This window comes from Balaenoptera borealis (genome assembly GCF_965194805.1).
Source record: "Balaenoptera borealis genome assembly, chromosome: 5".
Lineage (NCBI taxonomy): Eukaryota > Metazoa > Chordata > Mammalia > Artiodactyla > Balaenopteridae > Balaenoptera > Balaenoptera borealis.
Genome location: NC_138862.1, coordinates 49,630,522 through 49,647,723, shown reverse-complemented (window position 1 = coordinate 49,647,723; position 17,202 = coordinate 49,630,522). Strand labels below are relative to the sequence as shown.

The 17,202-nt window shown below is 38.1% G+C and overlaps 1 protein-coding gene across 21 annotated transcripts in view; it reads right to left on the bottom strand.

The window, feature by feature from the left end:
* NFKBIZ (NFKB inhibitor zeta) overlaps window positions 1-17,202 on the bottom strand; it is a 154,275-nt gene that overhangs the window by 62,306 nt on the left and 74,767 nt on the right. The window contains exon 13 of one of the 21 annotated variants that reach the window (XR_014244721.1): window positions 4,102-16,142. The exons of the other annotated variants lie outside the window; for them this stretch is intronic. The gene's annotated coding sequence lies outside the window, so the exon portion shown is untranslated. Of the gene's footprint in view, window positions 1-4,101; window positions 16,143-17,202 lie in introns of those variants that run through there. 21 annotated transcript variants of the gene reach the window in all.

Below are 17,202 nucleotides of genomic sequence, written 5' to 3'. Positions count from 1 at the left end.
CATATAAAAAAAAAAAAAAAGATTTATAAACCAGTGGAACAGAATAGAGAGCCCAGAAGTAAATCCACTTCTGTATAGTCAATAGATCTTCAACAAGGGTGTCAAGAAAATACAATGGGGAAATGATAGTCTCTTCAGTAAATGGTGTTTGGAAAACTGAATATCCACATGCAAAACAATGAAATTGGACTCTTATCTCATGCCATATACAAAAGCAAACTTAAAATGGATTAAAGACTTAAGCATAAGACCTGAAACCGTAAAACTGTTAGAAGAAAACATAGGGGGAAAGCTTCTTAACATTGTGTCTGGGCAATGATATTTTGGATATAACACAAAAATCATAGGCAACAAAAGCAAAAAAAGACATGTGTGATTGCATCAAACTGAAAAGCTTCCATACAGCAGAGGAAACCACCAACAAAATGAAAACGCAACATATGTAATGGGAGAAAACATTTACAAACCACATATCTGATAAGGGGTTAATATCCAAATATATAAGGAATTCATACAATTCAATAGCAAAAAAAAAAAAAATTTTTAATGGACAAAGGACCTGAGAAGACATTTCTCAAAAGAAGACATATAAATGGCCAAGAGGAACATGAAAAAGTGCTCTGTATCTCTAATCATCAGAGAAATGCAAATCAAAACCACAATGTTTTCATTTATTTACAATGAAAACAAGTGAGAGTTTTCATACCTGTTAGAATGGCTATTAATTGAAAGACAAGAGATAACAAATGTTGGCAAGAATGTAGAGAAAGGGAATCCTTGTACACTATTGATGGGAATGTAAATCGGTACAGCCATTTTGGAAAACAGTATGGATGTTCCTCAAAAAATTAAAAATAGAATTATCTTATGATCCAGCAATCCCACTTCTGAGTATATATCCAAAGGAAAGGAAATCAGTATCTCAAAGAAATGTATGCTCTCCCATGTTCGTTGCAGCATTATTCACAATAGCTAAGATATGGAAATAACCTAAATGTCCATTGATGGGTGAATGCATAAAGCAAAAGTGGTATTTGTATTATACACAACGGAATATTATTCAGCCTTAAAGGGGAAGGAAATCCTGACATTTACAACAACATGCATGAACCTGGAGAACATTATGCTAAGTGATATAAGCCAGACACAGAAAGACAAATATTGCATGATCTCACATATGTGTGGAATCTAAGATAGTCACATTCATAGAAGTAGAGAGTAGAATGGTGGTTGCCAGGGCTTAGGAGAGGGGAAAATGGGGAGAAATTGGTCAAAGGGTACAAAGTTTCAGTTTTGCAAGACGAACAAGTTCTAAAAATCTAATGTATAGCAATGTGAACACAGTTACCAATACTATATTGTATACTTGAAATTCACCAAGAGAGTAGATCTTAAGTATTCTCACCATAAAAAGGAAGGAAGGAAGGAAGGGGTAACTATTTGAGGTGATGGATATGTTAATTTACTTGACTGTGGCAATTACTCCACAATGTATACCTGTATCAAAACATACATTGTCATACACCTTAAATATACACAATTTCTATTTGTCAATTATACCTTAATAAAGATGGGGGCAAAAAGATCATGGTGCTATTACATAGAATTACATGTGGAATATAGCTTAGCAGAATGCTTCATATATTCATATATTTAAGGAATCAGTAAATACCAAATAGTATATTTGAAGATATTGTAAATTTGAAGAACTATGTTCAACCTTCAGTGAAATATGTTCTATGGAAGAGATCCAAGAAAACCATCTTTTGAAAGGTTATGAAATATCCCAAGGCCTCACGATACTATGAAACAATGGTCAGCCCCTGTTGTCCTAGGGCAACATATTCTTGTATCATAGTTTCATACTTTTTAGCTCACAATTCATCTAAAAGATCTTTTAAAAACTATGTACCTCATCACATATTTTACTTTTTATTATAGGGTTTTGAATTTTGTTTCTAATTATTAGGAAAGAGAAATGTATACATTTCATGAAATAAATGAGGTCTGACTAATTAGAATAAATATTTCATAATATGATTTGATGAACTAGGTTTTAACTCTTATTGAATAAAGTGCAGCTGATCTTTGAACACATCTCAGAAACAGCCATTGCCTATGCAAGAATTAGAGTTAATTTCTTGACTCTACAAGACTGGGTTGGAAATTTAGTAAAATACATTTAACTAGTTTGTCATACTTTTCAAAGAAAGCCCCATACTCATATCTCTCCCGGTGGGCTTTATCTCTGAACTATCTTTTGTTGGGAGAACCACTACTCATATCTTGGTGGCCTTTATAGAAACACCAAAAGGAAAGTGACTTAAATTAAGCTGCCCTGAAGCTGACTCTCCCATTTCTCAAGATTTTCCCATGTATTTTGACTTTCTGTGTTTAACTCAGCCCATCACTGAGAGTCTTCTTCTTTCAGTGAACCTCTTTCAATCTGGGGGAAAATGGAAGGATGATAATTTCCCGTATGGTCAACGAACAGAAAGCACTATCTGTGTATTTATAGCCTGTTTGAACAGGACAGAGAGAGAAAAAACAAAAACAAAACAGAGGGGATGGAGATTTTTTTTAAGTGCTATAACTGCTCCATAAGATCACCAGTTCTTGGGCTGTAGAGGAAATTTTGACAGAATATGAAACTTAATTGATTTAATTGAAACTTATCAAAAGATTATGCAGATAACTTTAAAACTGTTAGGCAACATTCACACCCACCAATTCTCCTAAACCAATATCCTGAAAAGAGCTGAGATTTACCTTTCCATTATCATGAAGTAAATGTCACAGAATTCTTGAGGTAGAAGCTTTTTGAAAATACCTAACTCACTGCTTCATTTTCAGATGCCAAGAAAATATGAAAATATGAGAAGTTTTTAACATATCTTTTAAAAATACATTATCATTGTATTATCACTGCAAATAAATGAAAACAAATGATATATAGTGCAGCAAGTAAATAGGAAATAAAAGAAGACTCTCTTCTGATGCACTCTTCCTGCTGAGGTAGATATTAAGGGTATTTTTTTCCACAGCCAGGTTGCAAAGTGCTGGTACAGCAGAAACTTTTTGTTTAAAAAAATGCTAGACACAGTATTTACTGTAAAAGATACCTGTGATGTGATAGGATTTTGTTATCTAATTAGATGAAATTATTAAAATTCTTGGGAGTCTATGAGTAGTTTAATTAAACTGCTAATGGAGGGACATTCTAAATGACAGAATCATAGAATAGTAGACTTCGAAAAGACCTTTGAGATCATAAAATCTGAGCCTTCAACTGACATGTAACAAAGCTTAGAGTCAGAAAAGTTAAATAATTTGTCCCAGGTAAAAGAGTGGCAGTGCTTGAAATACAGCTTCTGATCATTCTGAGTGTCATGTTCTCCAACCATAAAATAAATATAATTTATTTATATGTTATCTGTCCTACTCACCTCATTGGTTGGTTGTGAAGTTTAAAATGAAGTAATATAGATGAATGCACTATTTTAAAGTTACCTAAACATTGCAATGTAATGTAAGGCAGTATTATTTGAGAAGTAGCATGGTATCCTGTAAAGAGAACCTGAATTTAAGACCTAGTTTAACAATTTATAGGATTCACATCTCTGAGCCTGAACTTCTTTATCTTCAAAAAAGAGGAAATAATGAACTACTCTGCCGACCTCATACAGTTACAAGGATTAAATGAGGTAGATAATATATGGTGAAGATCATAGTAAACTGTAAAGTGCTATGGCAGCAAAACCCAAATATTACTAATGTTCCACGTGGCCCAGTTTATGCAGAGTATTATAAAGAAACAGCAGTCCCACAAAAAATACACACATGCGTGCACGCACACACATATACACGTGCAGATACACTTGTTATTGTCTGGTTGTTGTTTTTTATTCTATTTTAGCCATCCTAGTAGATAAGAGGTGTTATCTCATTGTGGTTTTGATTTGCATTTCCCTAATAACTAATGATATTGAGCATCTTTTCATGTGTTTATTGATAATTTGTATGTCATTTGGAGAAATGTCTATACAATTCCTTTCCTCATTTATAATTGGATTATTTGCCTTTTATTGTTAGTTGTAGAAGTACTTTTTATACACTGAATACAAATTCCTTATCAGAGATATGATTTGCAAATACATTCTCCCATTTCATTGGTTGTCTTTTTACTTTCTTGATGGTGTCTTTTTAAAATTTTTTTTTATTTTTTATACAGCAGGTTCTTATTGGTTATCTATTTTATACATATTAGTGTATATATTGTCAATCCCAATCTCTCAATTCATCCCACCACCACCACCACCACCCCCACTTTCCCCCCTTGGTGTCCATACGTTTGTTCTCAACATCTGTGTCTCTATTTCTGCCTTGCAAACCGATTCATCTGTACCATTTTTCTAGATTCCACATACATGCTTTAATATACGATGTTTGTTTTTCTCTTTCTGACTTACTTCACTCTGTATGACAGTCTCTAGGTCCATCCACATCTCTACAAATGACCCAATTTCATTCCTTTTTATGGCTGAGTAATACTCCATTGTATATATGTACCACATCTTCTTTATCCATTTGTCTCATTTGAAGAACAAAAGTTTTTAATTTTGATGAAGTCCCATTTACCTGGTTTTTTTCCTTCTGTAGCTTGTGCTTTTAGTGTCTTCTTTTTTAATTTTGCACTCATTCAAATATATGTACACAATACAGAGGTTTAAAACTAATCCAGGGATCAAGGACTATCTACTCCAAAGTTAACCTAGCCACACTGGATCTTAGCTGTACGTAAGGGACAGATCAGAACTCTAAACTATGCAAATTCATTGATTTCTATGTTCTTCCACCATCCCATCCCTCTGCTCCCACCCTACTCCACCCTTAGTTTTTGCCAAAGTTCCTTTTGGAAGAGTCCAACAGTATCACAGCTGAACTAGAAGGAAAAAGGCTACAAGGCCTTTAAGGCTTGTAGCTAAAAGGCTACAAAGGCTAAAAGGCCAAGATATGTTGGGAGATCAGTATGTTCTCAATGATCAGATGTCTTTGTGGCACATCTTCAGCTAAAAAGTTCAGTATAAAAAGTATGGACTCAGAAGAGGCAGAATTGGGTAACAACAAAACTATTTTTCTCTTCTTGTATGGGTTCCAAAATTGTAAAAAGAAATGACAACTAAAGGCCTGAAAGAGTCAGAAAAGCATAAAAAGTAAATACAAGAACTCAAAAATACGTAGTGGTCTATGCTCATTTTGTGAAGGAGCCAATCGCTCTGCATAACTCAGAGGGTATCACTGGGTACTACCAGCCAGTACCTCTCTTCCAAAGTAGGTGCAGCTTAGCACTACATCCACCTAAAGGGAGATTGGAGTCATCTTAGAATTCTGACTACAGCAAAATGGGACCAAACTAAACTAGAAAGTTTTAGTCCCAAATCCCTTATTATAGAAAAGATTATTTGATTGGTCCAAGCTAGTCAAGTTACCGCCTCTGCTCCAATCAAAGTGGCCAGCATCGTGTAGCACAAACATGGCTCCTCCTGTAAGGAAAGCTGAAAACATGTCTAAGATGAGATCACTTTTATGGCAGTTTCACTACCTAGGGAGAAGAACAGTGGTAGTCTATCAGGTTACATAATCTCTGGGCAAGTCCACAGTCTTTACAGTTGATGTATTTTTTAATGAGTCTGTCCTGTTTAGAATCAGTGAGGCTTTTCTAATTTCTATACACACACACACACACGCACACGCACACACACACACAAAATAATTCCCACAGACCAGTTAAATTACCACTACAATTATGAGATTTAAATACGTTTTTACAAATACATATCTATGTTAAGGTCTTTCTCCAAATATAGTGAATTCTCCCATAACACAAAATAACCCCAAATTCTGAGGGTTTTTTGTGTTGTAAAGTTATACTTCACTTAACTTTTCATGCGAATAGTTTCAAATTACATTTTCAACTGGGAGCATGGATCAGTGGTTAAAAACAGGAAGTTTGATGAGTAAACTTGAAACCAGTGAAAATACAGAAGATAATGAGGGAAATTCAAAAAACCTGAAATTGTCCACAGATGTGATAGCTATGGAGCGGTTCCTAAGATTTCCCACATGAACCTGGTAGTGGAAATCATGACTGCAATATCCTGTCAAACAAGTAGTAAATCAACAGAAAGCAATCATAGGCTGTTCTCACATGTGAATTTAAAGTGTTTTCCTTAGTATTTTGGAGATTTAATAAAGTTTTGGTGACCTTTATTCAAGAAATCCTGGAATAATCATTGTCTGAGACCATGACACTAGCAGAATTCTTTAAGAACCAATTATGCAAATTTTAAGGAAGAGCACCAGAATTCAATGAAAAAGCACAATCAAAAAAGCTAACTGGAAATTGCTTGAAGTTTCCCTCAAAGGCGGTTTTAGAACCCCCTGAGAAAGTGAAGCCTTTATACTAGTAGAAACTGGAGTGAAAGAGAGGAAGGCAAGTGAAAAATCGTCATGTCAAATAACTCATTCCTATGGCTCAAAAAGCTTAAACAATGGTTTGGGAGAATGAAGTCAATCTTTTTTTTAACCTTGCATTGGAATTAAAACACCAATATGAATAATTTGGCCATTTCCTTGGTCTTCGCTTGCTATATTTATAATGGTGTATTTGATGGTAAAATGATAAGTAAGTAAATTTTCCCTGAGTTACTGGCATATGTTCAAATCTAAGACACACGAATGGAGGGGTGACGATCATGGCCTGAGCCATTGCAAACCCTGAATGCTCAAGCAATTTCTGCAAAGTTCACCAAAAGCACACTTCCTCGGATACTTCTCCTGATTTTCCAAATGTGTCCAAGGGGACAATTAACATTCTATATTAGGCTTAAAAATGTGTTTTAAATACTCTTCTTATTTGACAAATTCATGATGAAATGGAAGTTTTTCAACCACATAGTCGTTAGCTCTCTTAACTAGAAGAAAGGCCTGGTAAGGGATAAACCACTATTTCCCATCTGAAAAAACTTTTTAAAATCATCCTAAATTTGGCTGTTCAAAGACCTTCCTGGATTCCATCAAGTTCTCACTTATGATTTAAGCTTATAAAACAAATGGCTTCTGGAAGAGTAGGATATGACTATTATATCTTAGCCAAGACAAGCCTACTTGTCCGAGTGTTACCGAGTGATCTGGAAAACCTCAGCATTTTCTGAGGTCTTACTTTACTCTTGCATCAGACCCTAGAGAAGTTCTGTCACCCTAGGAAGACTGAGAAGTTCTTTCACAAACTGTGGTACATCAATTAACAGGCTTTTATTGAGCACCATTTGTATACTCAGCACTTATGTTCCCAAAATCTAGACCCCCTCTGTGTACTTAGGCTGCTTTATCTCTGTTTGTGTCAAAGTGACTGCCTTTACAGAGTGACAAGAGGGATACCAGGATCCCATCAGGCTGCTTGACACATACCGAGATTTGGGGTGCTCCTGTGATGACTAAGAGCTAACCTTTTCAGGACATTGTCATTTCCTCTCTTCACCACATCTCATTCTTTCCAGGGTATTTCCTTTATTTTCAGATACAAGGCAGTTTGCCAGCATATCTTCTGTCATGGGATATTAATCATTATACTATGCCAAGAATTAGAATGGGGTAGCATGGCGACTGCTTTCAAAACTCCCTCACTCTGTCAGCATAACCCTAGTTTCGCTACCTTTTGCATTTCATACTTTTCTGACCCAATCAGAAAATAACGACTTTGTTCCCCAAATGAACCTGACTTTCTTTTTACTTCTTCTCTTCCTTATTATTATTCCTCTTCTCTCTTTCTCCTCTCATAAACTGTGGTTCTGTTGTCTAAAATACTTTTGCTTTCACAAGTGGGTCTGTATGTCAAAGTTTCATTATTTTCATTAAGCCAAAATGTACTCAGTGCCCACTAGACTAGCTACTTCAAAAAATAGCTACAGTAACTAGACACAGTCTCAAAGAGCTATGGTCTCAGGGAGGGGGGAGTAGGAAAGTGTAAATTAATAAATAAATAACCACTAAAATGGGGAGTAAGTTGAGGATGAGAAGTGCAAAGTCTTTTTTGGGTCAGGGGAGAGAAGTTCCAAGTGTTTGGGTGATCAGGGAAAGCATCATGGTAGAAACAGATGTGGTGGACAGCGTCTGGTTAGATATCATTACAGGCCCAGCAGGAAAGGCAACAGAATAGAAAAGTTAGAGGCATGCAGCCCGTGTGTAAAAATTGTGACATATAAGTCTGTGAAAATAACTTGGACCATTTGTTTTCCTATTTCATTTTCTGGGAAATAATGAAGCAGCAAAGGTTTCTGAGCAGAGGAGTGGCCTCATCTGAGGAAGCCTGGGGAAGGTCAACCAACCAGCAGTGTTGTTGGGGGGCAGGGGTGAATCCAAATGTCCAGGCAGGAGCCAGAGTCATGTAGGAGCCCCACCAATTGTCTAGACAAGAAGAAATATAGGTCTGAACTGAGGAGGCAACAACAGAAGGAAGGAAAGAGAAAAAACAACATGTGATGAACACCTGCATGTCAAGAACTGCATGAAGTACCTTGACAAGTATTATTCCATTTAATGGAAAAGAAAAATGGGAATGAGAGATAGAACCAGGGCAAGGGGAAAGAATGAGATTACTGTTTATTAATAAGTAAGTAGAAAATGTGCAGCTCTTTTCCAGTCCTCTCAATTGGCCATGTAGGGGATGTTATTTTCGTCATTTTATAGATAAGGATACCAAGATTCCATGAGCTTAAGTAATTTTCTCAAGGCCAAAAGGGTAGGAAGTAACAAAACCATGATGTGAACCCAGACTTATCTGAGTCCAAAACAGATGCTCTTCCCACCCTGTGTACCACAAAGCCTATAGAATCTTCAATACACAAGAATTTATTAGGCATGGAGCATGAGAAATGAGAAGGAAGGAAAGAAGGAAGGAAGGAAGAGAGGGAGGGAGGGAGGGAGAGAGGGAGGGAGAAAGGGAGGGAGGAAGAAAGAACGAGGGAGGGAGGAAGGAGTTTTGAAAAATGACTCATTAATAGTGGTATCATTAATAAAAACAAAATAAAAACAATCTGAGTTTGGAGTTTAGTGAGTATAAGTTAATAACCTTAGTTTTAAATATGCTGAGTTTGAAATCCTGGCTGATCGTCTAAGTAAGAGTATCCTAACAACAGTTGGAAATTGCTAGGTTTTGGGAATCATAAGGAGAGAGATCTTGAGATGAAGGGAAAAGAGATTGAAGGGATTCATGTGTAAAGCAATGTGAGAGGATGAGGAGTTACCTGAGGCAAAGAATGTGGAGAAAAGAATATCTTCATTATGGAGCAGGAGGAGGAAGAAAGAGCAGCTAGTGAAGGAGGTGAAAGAAGAGTTCTCAGAAAGAATAAAGAACCCAGCAGACTACAGTATCACAGAGGACATAGGAGCGGAAAATCCCGAGAAGGGAAATTCCTGCAGAGAGGACAAGGAGGAAGAGGACTGAGAAATGCTTATTAGATTTGTTGCATATGAAATATCTGGTGACCTTCCAGAAGGTGGTTTCATAGAGGGCTAGAGGTGGAAGCCATATTACAAGGGGTTAAGAAGTGAATGCATGAGTACGAAGTGAAAGCAGAATTTGTACTCTTTTAGAAATTTGGTGGTGAAAGGAAGAGAGATAAGTAGTAGCTTGCTCGAATAGCAGAGTCAGAGGACGGTTAGTTTAGTATAGGAAGGGCCCTCACCATATTTGTGGCAGAGGAAAAAAGATTAAGAGGGGAAAAAAGATGGCACCTAAAGGATGGAGCAAAAGCAAGAAGAAGGGAGCAGTAACACACTCAGAGTGTTCTTGGCAAGAAAAAGAACAAGCTACCTTCTTCTGATGTAGAAAAAGGGAACAGAGGTTACCCTCCAGGAGATATTGAGAGAGTTCATATGGACTGACCTCATTCTCAATAAAACATAAGACAAATAGCTAAATAAGACACAGGAAAAGAGGCTCTCTGCCGCAAGTTTGGAGTCCCATATTTTAAAAGAAAGAGAAATGTTTACATAGGTCAGAAAATGGAAATTCAGTTTTGAAAAGTTACCAGACTTCAACAATTTCTTCAGCTACTCTCTATAGCATTTATTCCATTTTTCCAGAATCTAAACTGTTATTCTCTAAAAAGTACATATATCTCCCTTGGACTGCACGGTTACAATTTGGACAATGAAGAGAGCCTTTTCGGATGTCAGAAATGAAGCAACTCTGTCCTCTCTTCTGTGTTCTCTTGAGGAGAAGGTTCAAGATATTTACTTCAGTAAATTTGGGGAAAGTAAGTACTGATCTCAATGTTTATTTTCAAAGGCTATCAATTATATGGTGATTTTGATCCGTCTACCTGTGACAAATGCCATCTATTAGCAAAACATTGTATTTTACATGGATTAGCAACAGAGACTTTCAAATAAACTCAGTTACTAGAGCTATCTTCCTAGCCCTTTCCATTCTCATGTTTAATCACTAAGAGCTCACATTCACTGACCTGGTACTCCATGTTGGTTCATGATGTACATGAATGTATCATTTAATCCTTGTAATAAACTTATAGTGTATTATTATTATTCCCATTTTGCATATAAATAAGTATTAAGCCATTTTCCCAAGTTCTCAGAGATAATAATGGTAGAACCAGCGTCACTCCTGGTCTGACTTAAAAGCTCGTGCATCTGAAGATTAAATTGTACCACCTCGCAATTCAGTTGCATATTTCTATAGATACAGTTTTTTCTTCTTCTCTAACTTCTTTGGTTATCTGAGAAGTCTCCTTTCTGCCTCCCTCCTCACCACGAGAGTCTAGTCTCCTTGGAAGAGAGCCTAGAATATTGTACCTCTTCAAAATGAATGGAAGCAAATTGAAACAAATTAAAATCAACTTTAAAATAATTAATCATTGGGTTTTCCATCACATCTGCTTTGTTGCCACTATACTTCCTACATTCACAACCCCTCCTCCCACATTGGATTCAAGAGAATATCCAAGTGTGGGAATGTGAATATTATTGTGAAAATAACCCTGTAAAACAGCTTCTCTAAATAAGACTCTGCTTAAGTCAAGTGTGTGAATGCATAGAGGATGAAGAGGGCCTTCTCATCACCAATTACCCGGGAAGATTTGAGCTGAGGATTTCACTCCCTTAGAGCTGATGTTCACGTGTTCATTTAACAGCTATTCGTGGAGCACCTTCTATTTGCTTAAGCCAGTTCCTGCCCTTTATGAGTTCTCAGACAAGAGGAGAGACATCAGGTATCCTACAATTGTAGAACAGACTGGTAATGCCAGAACAGAGGTGGGGAGGATGGCCAAACAACAGCTTGACACTTTTTTTGTCATTAATTATATGTATTTCAAGCTAACTTCTCAATATGGGCTCATTTCCTGTTTGCATCAACATGAAGCCTCAAATGAAACCACACAGTGTATTTCATTTCAAAATGAAACTCATGACACAGCTAAGCAATGAATCATCCTCAGAAGCCATGAAATTTCAATCCCAGTGTTTTAAAAACTGGTTGGGTCTTTTCCATCATTAAGCTGCACTGTGTGTTTCTAGACCTGAACTTCTTTATCACCCATTTTAATTTAGATGATGATTGTCAAAATAGCTCATCTTTGTGTTACAGTGATAAAATCTGCAACTCTCTACATCACTAAAAATGAATCTGGAACAGAGGAAATAAAGTGAGGAAACTATTTTCCTTACAGACCTAGATAATGGAGGAAATTAGAGATCTGATAATAATTTTTCCACAGAGACTATCCTCACAGCCTAAACTTGTATTATTATTTTCACTTTATTGGGTGCCCTTCAGAATTCTGTAAGTTAACAAAAGGCTGTATCTTTTCACTTTGGAAAGTCAGTCAATGAAAACAAACAAACAAACAAAACCAGCTAGGACATCTTACAGTGAAGAGTAGAAAGAACAGACCCAGGTAAATAACACAGTTCTGTATTGGTGAGGATGCTTCCTAAACCGTAGGTGATGTCACAGCTGCTTGTCTATTTCCCACCCTCCGCTTGAAAAAAACAAAAACAAAAACAAAAACAAAAAACAAAAAAACCTCAGTGATTCCTCAGGGTTAGAACACAGGTCAGGGTGAACCAACCACCCAGGAAGGTCCTTTAGATTGTAGCCTCACCCTTACACACCAAAACAAACCCATGTAATGCAAAAGGAGAGGGAGACGAAAGTATATGTCAGTAATGCAGAAACAAATTCACCTTGACCTCGACTTTTAGCCGATTTTCAAAAAGTATTCTTGTGCATCCCAGAGCACACCAAATCTTACATGTGATCGTGCATCATCTCAACCTCCATACTCCTCCTCTTCACCCGTTATCACTACCTCACATGTGCACCTGCACGTCCATTTCAGCCCTACCACACTAAGGGTATGTGACGAATGCACAGACAAGTGAGTCAGAAATTGTAAAACCCTCACAGAGGCCAGCCCCAAGGCTGCAGATCTCAGGCAAGCCACATGATGGTTTCCAATGGCACTGACATGCACCAAGACAAGAAGTTTCATTAATGTAGTGCTCACTGGAAAATCCTAATGAATCACCAACTATATGACAAACAAGGAAATTGATAGCCCATATCCAACCTTGTTACTCTGTGTGATGGAGAGGTGACAGTGAACTAGAAAGAAGTATGTGGATTTCACAACCCCTGATTGTTTGGTTTGGTCAAATTCAAGGCCCTTCCTAAATACTTAGCTAGAAAGGTAAGTGATACACAGAACCACTTCCGTTGTGACACATCTTCCTCTTTCACCCTTACCAATTTTAGTGCACACCCAGATCAAATCCTGGTCTTTCCTTCTCTCTTTACAATGGAGTCACATCTTGCTCCAGGGTTAGGTGGCTCAGCCCATAAAGTGAAAATCTCATGTAATTCAAATTACCCTTGAAAATACCTAAAGTCCCCTACAGCATTCAGTGTCCTCAGTAGGTGATCTTATCAGTTCTCTAATGTTCCTCTAGGGCTTTCGATTAATTTTCAGTGCCTACATTGAGCATGTCAATAAATCCTTCACCACCCACTTACCAAGTTCCTTGAAAATCTGTTTCATGTCTTTATTATTGGTCAGGGAAACACTTAAAATTATTCAATACAATCTTTCCATGGATTTCAACCGAAGATATTGACTATTTCAGGCTTGATTGAATATGCTGCCTGCGTAGAATGAACATATAACCACACCACTACCCATCCCAACCTTTACCCGACCTTTTTGTCTCCCCACCTCTATACTGTCCCTTCTCTCCTTCCCTCCCTCCTTTTATTTCCACAAAGTTCCGTTCAGATAAATCAATTGCTCCTATCAGGAAAATCTTCTATAATGAGTAAATGTTCTCAAGAAACATTTATAAACCCATTTGCCTGACTTTCTTCCATCAAAACTATTACTTTGTATTGCTCTCATATACTCATTCATTCATTCATCCATTCCACAAAGATTCACTATGAACCAACTATAATACATACCAGACACAATTCCAAGCACGGGGCTTACATCAGTGTTCACAACAAAGTCCCTGCTCTCAAGGAACTCACTTTCCAGTGGGGTAGACAGTAAGTAGGCATATTCCTAAGACACTGTCAGGCAGGACTGAGTGCTAAAAAGGGGGCATCAGGTTGTCAGATAAGGCTTCTGAAAAAGGTCTTTGACCAATGACCTAAGTAAGCAGGGAGACAAGCCATGTGGATATCTGCAGAAACAGTGTTAAGGACAGAGGGGAGCAACAAGTGTAAAGGTTTTAAAAGAGCATGGGATTGGAGTTTTCCAGAAGCGACCAGGAAACTTCCAGGATGGATGAAGCCGAAAGCTCAGAGGGGAGAGTAGTATGAGATGACTTTGAGAGTTGGCCAGAATCCAGAAGGATTTTGGCTTTTATCTGTGGATGTTATGCGAGGCCCTGATCCATGGATCTTTTTGTAGGAGGTAGCATGATCTGACTGAGGTGTTTTTAGAAGGATTTCTCCAGCTGATCTGTGGAGAGTCATGGGGAGGGACCTGTAGAGGGAGAAAGACAGGAAACTGGCGGGCTCCTCCAACCTCCTAGCATTAGCCTAGTGTCTCAAATTAGTGTTTCTCAGTATTTGCCTTTCCTGTCAGGAAAAACAAGTGAGAAAAGTTTTCTAGTTAAGTGGTTTTTGGTTTTCTACCAAACTACGCAACTTTCACACAATCCTTCTCTCCTGCTCTCTAGGTCTGACTCTCTGCCGTGAAGTCTGCTTCAAACCTGCCCTGAGGGCAAAGCTCCCTGGTGCATGGGCCCCTTCAGGGCCCTGGAAGCCACACAGATTCACCCAATACCACCCTCTTAATAATATAGGGTTCTACCTTTTCACTTTCTTTTTCACACAGAGATTGACAGCTTTATCAAAAAACATAATAGCTTGAAATCAAATATTCAACGTTAGTTCCTGAAAAACATAAGTATTTCTACTAATAAAGTAATGTACATTTAATACGGACAGAAAATTTGCCTCTGAAGCACTGCCTATGTGTATAGTAGTTTTTAGTGCCATGGAAAATCTGTGAATGTAACACATTGAATTTTGAATCCATAAGAAGTAATTCTTTAACTTTACCTGAGACATATTTAGAGGCAAATAGTAAGGCTTTTTTAATGAAGTAAAGAAAGGGGACACCTGATTTAGTACAAAATACAACATATAGTGCAAATTATTATCACTGAACTCCCCATTTCTCACATATGTGTGTATATACACACACATATACACATAGAGGTACAGATTTATATAAATTTTTATCAAATTTAAACCTTCTGGCAACCCTATCACTTAGCTCCTCTCACTGCCATCACAACCCTTTTCTGATTATTGAGTGGCAGTCAGCTGCCTGAGTCTATTGCCTGCTGGTGTCATGCCAAGGAAAGTAGACTTGATTCTTTAGGCCATGTGGGTCCATTGACTATTTCAGAGAACAGAAATAATATAATTTTTCAATGTTCATCTATTCAAACATTTGTTGTACACCAACTATGCAGCAGGCACTGGGCTAGGCAATGGTGGGACGACCACGAATAAGACATAGCCTGTGCCCTTATAGTCCAGTGTGACTGCCACATGGAGAGTAGCTGGCAGGGAGCCAAGTCTATGGACAAAAAGACAATAGCAGCCTTTTGTAACAGTCTAAGAAGAAAATGACGAAGCTAAAAGAAACCCAAGGGACATGTCAGAGATAGAATCAACTGGATTCTGTCAGCCATTTTACTGTCCAGTTTTCCTTCCTTACCAACTCTCATGTAATTCCCTCCAGGATTTTCCCTATAAATGTTTATAACACTTCCAAACTCTGAGAGCTGTACCAGAGTACCGTGCTTTATTTGCTTAAAAATAAGTAGAATAAACATTGCCAGTGAGTTTAGTCAAGGATTTGAGTATCTGGGTGTTATGGTAATAAAGAAGAGGAAACTCATCCAGAAAAGGTATGAAAAATAAAGGTCTGCTTTATAAAGCAATGAGGATGAAATAAAAGTACTAAAGTCCTTATTAAATAGACACCATTCATCACTCTCAATAACGTACTACAATACTTTCCAGTACTTCAATAGAAAAAGAAAGGCCTAAGTTTTGGCACCATCTGAAATCTGGCAGGCATAACATTTAGCTAGTCTACAAAGCTGTCTTTCTCCTGGGATGTCCTCAAAAGACAATGCAGACTGCCTCAGAGCCACATTTTAAAACAAATAGTCCATGTCAGGGGGAAGAAGCCTTGAAGTGCTATTTTGTTTGCTTTTCAGAATCAAGTGAATAGAACAGGATTAGGCTAGAGACACCAGATTTCCCCAGATTATCATCTGAGACATTTAGCCACAAATAGATGAAATCTAGTTGTGACTGATGAGCCCTTTGGCAGGGAGCAATTGTCTCCTTCCAAGTATATCTTTCAAGTGAAAAGCCTTGACACATTTTGTTCCTTAAAATGGTTGATCTCTCTCAGTCTGGCAGCTAGTTTACCAAGGTCCTAAGCCAAGTGCTAAAGTGAAGGCAGTGGTTACTATGTACACATTTCCATGTCCAACCACATAATCCTGATTTTCTGATCTTTGCTGATAAGCGGCTGTGAATAAAAAGAGAAATGGTGATAGACTCAGAAAAGTGAGCTCTCAACTGCCTGTTTGTTGGCATTATTGTTTCAGTTATCTATCAGCATAACAAACCATCCTGAAAAACAGTGAGCGGCATAAAACAACAAACATGCTATTATGTTGCTGCATTCTGGTGCTCAGGAACTTTAACAGAACATAGAGGGATGACTCGTTTCTGTTCAATAATGTCTGGGGCCTCAGCTACGATGACTCCAAAGGCTGTGAGGTGACTCAAAAGGCATGGCTGGAATAGCAGGGACGAGAGAATCCACTTTCATTATGGTTTCTTTAATCAAATGTCTGGCCCTTGGCCTGGGATTGGTGAAGGACAAGCACAGCCGGGGCTGTTGACCAGAGTGCCTACATGAGGCCTCTCCATCTTGGCCATCTCAAGATAATCAGAATTACAGTGTGATGGCTCAGGGCTCAAAGGACAAGTATTCCACTAAGCAAGGAGGAAGCTGCATGGCCTTTTGTGACCCAGCTTCAGAGGTCAGCTAGCGTCACTTCCAGTGTGCTCTGTTGGTCAAAGCAGTCACAAGCCTACCAAATTCAAGTAGAGGAGACATGGACCCCACCTCCTGATGGGAGGAATGTCAAAAAAATTGCAGCCATGCTGTTAAACTGTCCCAGTTACCTTCCCCATGGATGTCACCATCAACAGAGAGGCAGATTGTATTTAGGAGCACAGTGGGGGAGTGGGGAATAGGGAAAGGCCCCTGTAGGTACAAGTGTGTAAAATGAGAGGACAGTCCTTACCAGAGTAATCTTCTCACTGGAGCACATCCAGGAAAACTCAAGATCTAATTTCCATGTAGCTCTGTTACTTGGAACAGGGCTTCTTAATGTGCATTATTCAAGACCTCCCTTAGGGTCCTATGGCCCCTTTGACTAATGACACTTCAGATGTGACTCCAGATCACACCATTGTCAACACCATGGGACTACCATGATTCCTTCCAGACCAGTCCTTACACACATCAGGGCAGAAACAAGCAAACAGAACATTACCAGAGCTGAACAGTCATGACT